This window comes from Pistacia vera, unplaced genomic scaffold (assembly GCF_008641045.1).
Source record: "Pistacia vera cultivar Batoury unplaced genomic scaffold, PisVer_v2 Contig534, whole genome shotgun sequence".
Taxonomy (NCBI): Eukaryota; Viridiplantae; Streptophyta; class Magnoliopsida; order Sapindales; family Anacardiaceae; genus Pistacia; species Pistacia vera.
The window spans coordinates 508,123-519,002 of NW_022196373.1; positions in this window are offsets into that span (position 1 = coordinate 508,123).

The window sequence follows — 10,880 nt, forward strand, 5'->3', positions numbered from 1 at the left end:
CACCTAAGTTTTATCTAATAAATTGTGGCTGACCAATTGTGAGCTGCCACATCGAGATTGTGAGAGAAAGTTTATGAGAAGAGGTTATACGTGTAGCAATACTCTTATTGGGTATCATATATAATTGATCCAATTATTTTAAACTTGCAATAAATACTTCGATATATATACATATATATGTATATATACATATATATATTAGAGTTGTGGTCATATACTGCTGCATTTTCTTTTCATTCACAAATTAACAGTAAAGATGAATAATATGGCATTCGATCTGTCATCTTGGAGGTCCGATCGCAACAATGAGAAATGCAAGATTCTCACGGTAATCATCACTTGTTTTGTTGTTGTATTGGGGGTGATCTAGAATCTCAAGAAATTAAAGAAATTAGTTCTTGTACAGGCAAAAAATCGTCTTGGACCTGACAATGCCAATAACGAAATAAACATGTCATAGCCCAATTCTGGTTGGGCATATGCTTAAAGTCACCTTGTGATCTGCCCACTCAATGAGTTGGGCTATCCTACAAGTTAAGTTGAACTAGGTTCTGGCCCATTAGCCTACAACAGTCCATAAATAGGAAATTAGAATCATATTCTATTTCCTCTTCTGTTGAGATCTTATATCTTACTCAAACTATTGAACTTAATTTGACAAAGGCAATAAATCTTATTTCTTTTTTGATAGGGATTATCTCTCAAAATAGGGCTCAGTGTCTCACTAGGATTCCAATCCCTTGGGTTCACTATAAAAACAGAGGCTTGCCCTCTCATTATTCATGCAATCTCCAATAATCAATCTCGCCTACTCAAAATCACCTCTTCTTACTCCAAAATTCTAGCTCCCAAGAATTCTACACCTTCGCCGTGGCCCTGGCCTCCGACAAGGCTCTTGGTAATCCTTCATTCCCTTAATTCTTATTAAATAATCTCTTTCAGCCTTGCTGACTTGAGTGTCGGAGTGCCTATGGCAAACACCACTCTAGTGTTTTTCATAAGCTTCACGCTTGTCTTTTCATGTGTGTAGGTCTAGTGGATTGTCAATGGCCTCAACCTCATAGGATCAGACTATATTTCTGTAACGGTAGATTTTTTGCATCTATAGTTTGACGCCCACTGTGGGGACCTGACAATCGTCAGCCAACAACAACTTGCAACACCTCAAACCACTAACCAAATCTCAAAAGCAAGGAACTCACCTCCTTAGTCCTTCAAGATCGAGAACCAACGAGAAATCCACTAAAACCCACCAGAAGAAAGGAAGAAATCATAAGAAAACCCACCAAGACTCTTTCACTAAGATTCTTCTTCGCCTTCTCCTCCAAAAATACGAAAAACTCAATAGACTGAAACACATTCAGCCTCCTTCAAAAAACAAAGCCACCAAGCGTTTGTAAAACTACTCCACTACCGAACTTTGTCTTTCTCCAGAAGCTCACCCAATTCCAGCCCTCAGCACACTGCCTTCGATGCCAACCTTCGGTACTATCACCAACTCCAACTCCGGCATCAACACCATCAAAACCACCAGCTCCAAGCCACAACCATCAAAGCCGCCAACACCAGCACGGCACCAACACCTGAACTAGTAAAACTCAATCAGCTCCACCAGTGGCCCTACTAACAATGTCTTTGTTTCCAATTGGCAAGCATTAGAATGGAGAATCTCAATTTCGAAACGTCTCATTGAAGGTTGGGAATGGCGGCTTTCAATGCTGCGACGTCTTCCTCCACATTCAGAGTGCCAATAGAGTTGGAAGAAGGGATCAACTGTGCTACGAGTGGCCCCATCCAAGCTACAAAATCTATAAGTTTTGGCAAATTCTTTTTGGGAAAATTTTATGCATGGCAACAATCAGTTCTCGCTCGTGGTACATATGCAATCTGCTGGTGAGTTATAATCAATTATGATTTGTCAAGTAGTAACTTATAACCTTTTGGTGTTTTCTCCACTCTATTATAGTTTTTTATAAGCATGTGCCTTAGCAAAAATCTGCGAGAGCTTCATTAATAATTTCTTGTTTCTTTTAAAGAAAAAGAAATTTACTGTACAAGTGTGTATTTTTGTATCTTTTAAGTGTACCTCAGATCCACCATTGTCCTTATTTTACACAGTGGGGTCCATTATATATTTTTAATTTTGCTAGAAGCAATTGTACAAGAGAAAAGATATCCCTCGTAGTGCTACTCTACGTCAAAACGTCAACCAAAAGAACCTCCCAAGTGCCTTCACATTAACCATCATCTACAGTCACCACGTGGGCTTCATAATCTGGTTACCACCATTCCATCTTCTAGTGATTGCTTTTTTATTATTTTTAATACAGAAAGAGCCATACCCTCATGCAGTTTCACTTTCTTTTACTGTGCCACTCAGCTTCCTCAAATATTGCCTAAGCTTCTTCAAGTTCACGCTCCTCTATTCCCCTTAGAAATCTTTGATTTTTCCTTTGCTCGTACTCAACAGCAAGCCTCCTCTGCTCAGCCTCTTTTGTTATTTTCTGTTGTTTTAGCCTCCTTGACTCCTCCTCATGCTCCTTTCCACTAAGTTGACGTTCATATTCTTCCACCCTGTTCTCGTCCGGATCTTCCCCTTCATTCGGGTCCACCGCTTTCTCTTATTTAAACCCCAGTACTTTGTCCCCTCTTTCATTCTTACTCAACACCTCTTCCTCCACCGCAAGCATTACTTCCGCTCCTTGAGGATTTGTTTAAACTTTATCTAATACCAGTTCAACTCCTCCTCGTGTAACGTTTGAACACGTTCCTTTTCCTCGTATGGCGTAATGGCTGCTTGAATAAAGCTGCTCTTCTCTACCACTCATAATGCCCCCAACTAATGCATTCAGTTCCTCCAACCTGCCTCGAATAAACTGAAGAGAAGCCTGCTTGGTTTTTGAATGCTAGATTTCTAGCTTTGCTCCCACCGAATCTGACTATGTTTCTATGTGTTCAAAATTTAGAATTCTTCTACTCTAGCTCTTTTTTAAGTGAGGACAACTCCTGGATTGATTGTTGCAAAGAAGATTCTCTCCCTCTTTGACTCATCCTATAACTCTTTTACCGCTCTTTCTCCGTGAGAACCATCAAAGTCTGAGCTGAACCGGTCTCTCCTTTAAAACTCCACCAAATCCCACCCACATTCTCATCCACACGTTCTCTCTCTCAATCACCAAATCAACAACATCACGACATGACGTCCAGACTCACCTTCTTGTTGATTCTCTCCATTTACGCCATTAATCATGGTAATGCTACACATCACGCGACGGCCCCAGCACCAGCCATCGACTGCACGAGTTTGGTATAGGATACGACATATTCTCACTTGTTTCATCAGGAAGTACGGTGTCAAAACCGGCTGCGACATGCTGTTCTGGATATAAGACAACGTTGAGGACTAATGCAAAATGCCTTTAAGGACAGCGCCTCTTTTGGCTTCAACACCAAAGTTTCTTCTCCCGCCACAATCTCCAGCATAACCGCCAGGAAGCTCTGATTCATTATCTTTTAGTGCAACAGCTTCAATGCCATTGTTCCCTACAACTACCTCAAAACAACCCAGCAACTGAAAACCTAGTAGTATCGCATGGACGGGAGAGGGAAACAAGCCAACGAGTTACAGCCAGCGGCCAGGAGACACAGTACTCACCACAGCAGGAAAGCAGCAGTTCTTGGACTTTTGCAACACCACTTCCTTTAAGAATCAGTATCTTTGGTCTTCACAAAGACGGAACATGGAAAGCAGCAGATTCAAAAGGCAGTGGTAAACAATAAAGTCACAATATCCTCACTCTTGGCGACCGTAAAAATGTTTTCAGTTTCACCGACAGTCTCCAAATAGCTCATTCACTCCATACAGCTCGGACCTTCGAGATGTACTCAGAGATATTCGGCTTCATGCGCAAGTGGAGTACCTCACTCAGCTCAACTGACACTGTACCTTGGTTATAAGTAGACTATCAAAATACACCCGAGACTTCATCTATGGTATTTATGAATCCTCAGTTATCTGGCCTGGCTTAGAATGGACAGTTGGGTATGATGCAGAGCTCTTTGTCGCAGCAACAATGATCGAAAGCCGACAATGCCTAAAACTGCCTTACCTTCACTTCGTCTCCAACAACATGAGGCAGCTACAAGTCCTCTTACAATAACTATAACTCCAATCGGCACGGCTCAGCAAAAACTCTCAGAATCTAGGAGTAAGCCCCAACCAATGTAGCTTAAATAATACTCACAAGATTCAGATCGAGTACCCCAAAAAGAGGAGCCACTCGGCTTTGACCAGCCTCACACCTATCCACGCAAAGCATTGTTTCACCACTTAATCCCACTCGGAAATCACTATCCTCAAGCTCCAACTCGGCTTGCTGAAAGTCTCACAAGATCAAGTCACCCAGCACAATAAAACCTTGACTCGACAAGCAGACCAGGAGACTCAAAGAAGAGGCTAACACTTAGAGAACAGGTCCCAAGTCTTCAATCCCCATTCGGCTCAGTCTCCTAGCAAGAATACCACCTGGTGCCGTTGGCTAAACAAAGTTGAAGCAAGCCTTTGTTGCCACTCAGCTCACTCTGTCCCAAACTGTTTGAGACCACTTGGCCCGACGCGTAGCAGCTCCCCTCAAAGGACAATTCTCACTTCCCATTGGGCTCTGCTGACGAGACCAATTAGAGTCTGATGGAGTGCAAAACTCCATCCTCCGAGGCGTAAACTACATCCTACCCCTCCTAAACACCAACCCTTCCCCAAATGTCGACAAAAAGAAAACCACCAGCCATCAATATATTCTGGTTGCCTGCGCTGAGGCCCAATTACAAGCAACCACTCAGCCAAGTGACCCACCAAAGGAAGAAGGATGTGGCGCCAGTAGATCAAGATCGAGAAGACCCTTATCTGCTTTCCCTTTGCCACGTCGCGGAAGCGAGCTGGACCTACTTCCAACAAGGACGATGGCCTTGGCCGCCATAACAAACTTCTTCTTGGCCGTGCTCTTGACCACGATGTCCTTCAAGCCACCAGCATGTCTGACAATCTTTTTTCCCAAGCCTCCCTGATGCTTGGTAACTTTCTACTTTCCCGAGCCTCCTTGCTGCTTGGTCGGTTTTTTCTTGCCCGAGCCCTCCTACTGCTCAAACACTTTCTTCTTCATCGAGCCTACAGTTTGCTCAAATTTTTCTTCGGCATGCCCTTGGTAGGCTCCGACTGCCTTGGAGGAAGTCGAGGGCTTCTTTGCACTTGGACCTCCCCAAGTTCACCATCACTACGTTTGAGGACCAGCCGCGAGGTACCATGCCCGGCCGCGACGTACCTTACCCGACCACGACGTACCTTCTCGGCCACCCCGGTTGTATCCGCGGACTGCTATTTCGCCGAGATGATTGGCGGCTTCTTGGTAGCCCCACAGGCTGATACTTTCTTCTTCAAGCCTTTTGGCTTATTGGTCCACATATCTGCAAAGAAAGATAAGTTGTTAGCGACTTATCAAGATAAAGACATAAATAGCGAGCTACCAAGCACTTACTATTATAGTAGGTGCCCCCTAGAGCCAATCAATTATTGCAGAATTAACTCTTTGTAATAATGTTTAAAAAGGGCAATTTCTACTATATCATGTAAATTATAATTATATGTATTGAAATATTTCCTTAGGATGGTAGAACCGTGACGAGAGTATCAAGTGTTTCAAATCTTAATCGTAAGAGTCCTATGATCACATATGGTGGCCATTCTAGAAATGTATGTGGCCCCAGTATTAATCTGACAAAGGACACAGATAATACGGTAAGATTATCATAGTGTTGAACGACCTTGTCGAAAGATAGTGATTGATCTCACTTGTCAAGGTTGTTTGTCGATAACCTGGTGTGACACATGGGTGTTTGATGTAGGCAAGTTCACTCACAGACCCACCAGAGGATTCCATATGGATGGTAACCCTAATGTCTATGGAATAAATCCTCTAACGAATGGTGATGCATCTGATCCTTAGACTTGAGATCACCGGAGCACATTATGCATTGATTGGTGTAGTTTGACACTAGTCTAACGTAGTTCTATTCAAAGCTATCAATACGGTAGTGATTAGCTACATCGAGGAGTGTATCAAGACTATAGTGGATTGACAAAGGATTTATCACTCCCGGGTATGGGAAAAGTTATGTTACTACGCAATTCAGTAAATGGCAATGACACTAAATTTGTGACCACAATGGGATTGAGTTGTTGCTCAATCCAATTTATTATTCCGATCAATTGTTCAGTAACTGAATACAAAGATATCGAGGATAACTGAGGTTAAAACTATTTATGTACCTTAGCCTCGATAAGATAATGTATGATGAAAGGATTTGATTGCATGATAACCATATCATTGATAGGTAGCTATTTTGCTAAATCCAAATCTTCAGGTGGTCGTGATGCCTTATTAGGGGGTCAATCTTGGTCCGTGAGTACTGAGATGATTCATTAGTGTTAATCGCAATACTACTCACTGTCGATATGATAAGAAGCCTACTGGTTATACACTTAGAAGATAATTTAAGAATTAATCTTTTGAAATGGGTATTTTCGTCTTTTAAGACGAAAGGGGTATTTCGGTAATCAACAGTACAATTAAATTTACTGAGGTTGTTGCCTGTATTCAATTTTAATATTAAAATTAAAATTATTGAGATTATATTTAAATATATGTGCGCATATATTTAATGGATTATTATTGTTAATATATTTTTATATATTAATTGATTTTAATTATAATAATAATTAATTAAATTTAAAATACCATTAAAGGGGTGTTTGGTTGCAAGGGTGGATTAGGGTTGGAGCTCATGGCTATTCCTAAGTGGAATAGGGCTTTTAATTGTTGCACTAACTAAATGCAACTTAAAATTAAAAATACATAGCTTTTATTCATTAAAACAAAACCCTAGCCACCTACATCTCTCCCTATCACGTTCTTCTTCATTGAGTGGAGAAGAAAAAATCTTTTTTCAAAGACATTTGAATGAACCTCCAAATGTACGTAAGTATTCTATTCCTTGAATGGATTTTATTTTTATATAGATTTGTTCGTTTACATTGGTTTCGTTTTAACATGTAAAAACTTTATAATCCTTCCTGGATTTTTAGGTTTAGAGTAATGACAGATTTGGTTTTTAAAATTATTTTATTATGTTTTTCCACTACACTAATCTGATCATTTACTTACACTTTCCTTTTTCAAAAATGGTATAAAACTTTGCTAAGTCGTTACAGAAGCGGTACGCTATCAAATGAGAGAGCATGATGAGCTCAGTAACGTTACGCTCACTGCTAGGAAGACTGCTAAAACATTGAAGCTGTTTTAAGCTCACTTCAGAGACAAAGTTCTACTCGAAGTTTACTGCAAAACAAAGAAAATGTAAGGTTAGTATGTTTGGTCTTGACTCTTTTTCAGCCTATACAGGTGGACGAGCTCTTCCATTGATCGCTCGCCTAACTCAGCCATCATATACGCTATGTACATACTTACAATAATTATGTACGAATTCCTCATCAATTGGTGGGGAGCAATGTCAAACCTATTCAATACGTTGGAGATAAAATAATGACAGGGAATGGACATCCCACACCGCAAGAGGGTATTGAAATCACCACCTAACCTATGGGTGAATTTTTTCGGGAGATATCCCCGGACCCCTCAATGGAATTTGAGTCACATAAAAGTCTTTTATGCGCTCAAGATCATCGGCCCCAATAGAGGAACTTGGTTCCTTCCAAGGCCTAGGAACTAGAGATCTCCTTAGCGGGGGGGAGTCTCCAAAGAAGCATTGTTCGAGGAGCCTACAGCATCACTGTCCAAGCTCCTTACAACAAAGTCCTTAGAAGCTTCTGGGACTACTTCCCTGTGAATAGCGAAAGCATCAAGGAATTAAAAATCCGATCTATACTATGGCTGCTAGACAAAGACACGGTAGAAGTGCGCCTATGGATACCTAAAACAAAAGTGACCAAGTGTTAGAGCTCAAAATCTTCACAACCTATCCACTCTTTGCTTTCAGTTCAAGCATCTAGGATAGCTCGCATCGATCAAGAGATACAAGCAAGCTACCACGATTCCAACGGCCACCTTCTTAAACCCTCCTAAAACCCAAACCAATGGGTCTATTAAAAAAACCCTTAAAAAGCTAATGTGGCCACGGCAATGGCCACCCTCAACGGCAAAGAAAGCTTGAAATAAATAAGGGAGAAGACAAGAGCCTTATCGGAGTGTAAAACATGGTGGGAGTTCATCGAAAAGTTGTCGTAAATTCAAAAGAGCAACGATGGAATAAAAAGAAAGTGGCTATGAAGTATTGCAAGTGTGAATGTCTAACGAAGGATGCTCGTTTTTATAATGGTGAGCATGGGGGATGAAAAGGGATTCAACCGTACCTGTCGATCTACAGCAAATCTCACCCCTCCACTCGTCGAGCAATCCTGACTACTTGATGTGTCCAAGTGTTAACCATCCACAAAAAGCGATCAACTGTCAGAATTTTGCAATCATAACCATCGTTGCACGTTGCCTCAACTTCAGGTGTGGACAGCTATAGTCACCCACGCACAGTGAAAAGTAATTGCAAAAAGTTGGCTGCATTTAATGTGACACGACTGCATGGAAATTACTCACATGCCCCTCATATCAAATTCCAAGTTTGTCATGAATGTCACAGCAGAAAAAAGGCTAAGTCTTGTTTATGTCGATTGAGATTAAGTCCAACTCATGAAGCTTGGTCAAATCTACATTTAACATATAACTTGTAAAGTGCAAGCTTAATATCAAATCAAACAAATAGTCTTCGAAACTCGAAACGAGCACCGAACACTAAGGGGCAGATATTGTGTGTTATTTTTTCATTAAGCTCGGAGAAGTTAGAGTTCTGCAAGGTTATAGTTCGACTTAGAATCAGTTCGGCTCAACACCTGTCCCACCCAATATAAGCTCATCGAGATATATCTCAACCCAGCATAAGCTAGTCGCTACCAATCCTGACAATTATTCAAGCAGATCACAGATAAGCTCAAATCCCGAATATTTTAGAAGAGATCAGATTAACAGCAATGATAGTGTGATCTTAGCGCTCAATCATGAGAATATCGGAGTTGTACTTCCACCTTGTTTGTAATTCCTTTAATTTCGCTCTTTTCTTTGTAAGAAACTTATATATAAACCCCCTCTAACGATGGAAAAAGGGTTAGCAAATCATTCTAGGCATATTACTATTTTCTTGTAAGCTCGCTAAGCAAAAAGAAATATAGTGGACGTAGGCTCAAGATTACAACGTGTCGAACCACTGTAAAAATTGATTGTGCTCTTTACATTACTGTTCTGACTTTCATATTACTTTGTTGATTATCTTTAATCACTCACAGTTCGTTTTCGATTCCACCAAAGTTAATCGGATCACTCTAGTTGATATAATTCTTGCATCAACAATCTACACTCGTATTATTTTATCAAAATTGAGAAGCGATCCAACTAATACAATTCCACCCGTTTCTTGAATAAAGTGTGGCCAATTAAGTAATCAAGAAAACTGCTTTTAAAAAATATGGAAGTGTAGAGAAAAAGAAGAATGTATCTTTGTATGGTAACATTAAAGTAATTACAGATTCATTTAACAATTAAATATAATCAATCTACAAGAGAACTGCATAGCTTTTAAATTGAATGAATGAGAAGTATCCAAGTTCACATTGAAGAAATGATTCTTAAGAAATGAAGATTTATCACTACTCACTAATGATTAAACAGTTTGAAGGAAATCGCTATTCTTGATCTTGAAGTGGCCACTTTGGACTTTCAATTTCCTCGCTGGTAAACTAATATCAACACCTTTGTTTATCTCGTAGAACTCCTAAGTCAATTTGGTTTTCTTAAACCACTACCGCTTTCCTCTTCTTTCGCACTTTGTCTTCACTGTGGTCTCTGCGTCTTTTTTAGCTTTTTAATGAGTTCTGAGCTGTTTTAAAAAATTGGGCTTATTGATTTTGGTAGTGGGTTGGATTATTTGGCCCACAGCAGATATATATATATATATATATATATATATATATAGAGAGAGAGAGAGAGAGAGAGAGAGAGAGAGAGAGAGAGTAGAACTTTTTAATAATCATAATAGTAGGACTAACTAATTTTATTATTATAATGAGGTTATATAATTACAAAATTATTATTTTGTTTTCTTATTTTATAATTCGTGTTTTAGTAGTATATTAGGATTTCAATTTAGCACTTTAATTGCTTATTTTTGAAAATGATAGAAGTTTATTTCTTAGAACCAATAAACATTAGTGTCATTAATAGAATTGTAAATGCAAGTGTTGCATGGTCAATTGATGTGAAACCATAGACAATTGTAAATTGTTTTAAGCATTGCAAAATTAGGACCCTTGATATTGATAAATTACAAGTTACAAATGAAGTGGGTGAGAAGAATCAAAGAGTCATTGCAGAATTAAGTGATCAAACTTGACAACTTCACTATACTAATCGAATGGATGTTAATGTCTTCCTTAATCATCTAAATGAGCAACAAGTCATGTATGTTTTAATTAAAGAAGAAATCATTGCTACAATTAGACAATAAGAGAAAGGAAGTAATCTTGAGGATGATAGTATAGAAATACAAAATGTTTCATGCCAAGAAGCTTTAAACATACTTGAGAAGCTATAAATATTTTGGCTTCAACAAAAAAGTGTCCATGCTTGCGAGTTATTATGTACCTGCAAGTTTAAAGATGCGATAATAACTTTAAAGTATAAATCATTGTCTCAAACAACTTTAGATAAACATTTTATTTTATCTTAAACTTTTAATGTAACATAACATATATGTTTTTATAATAT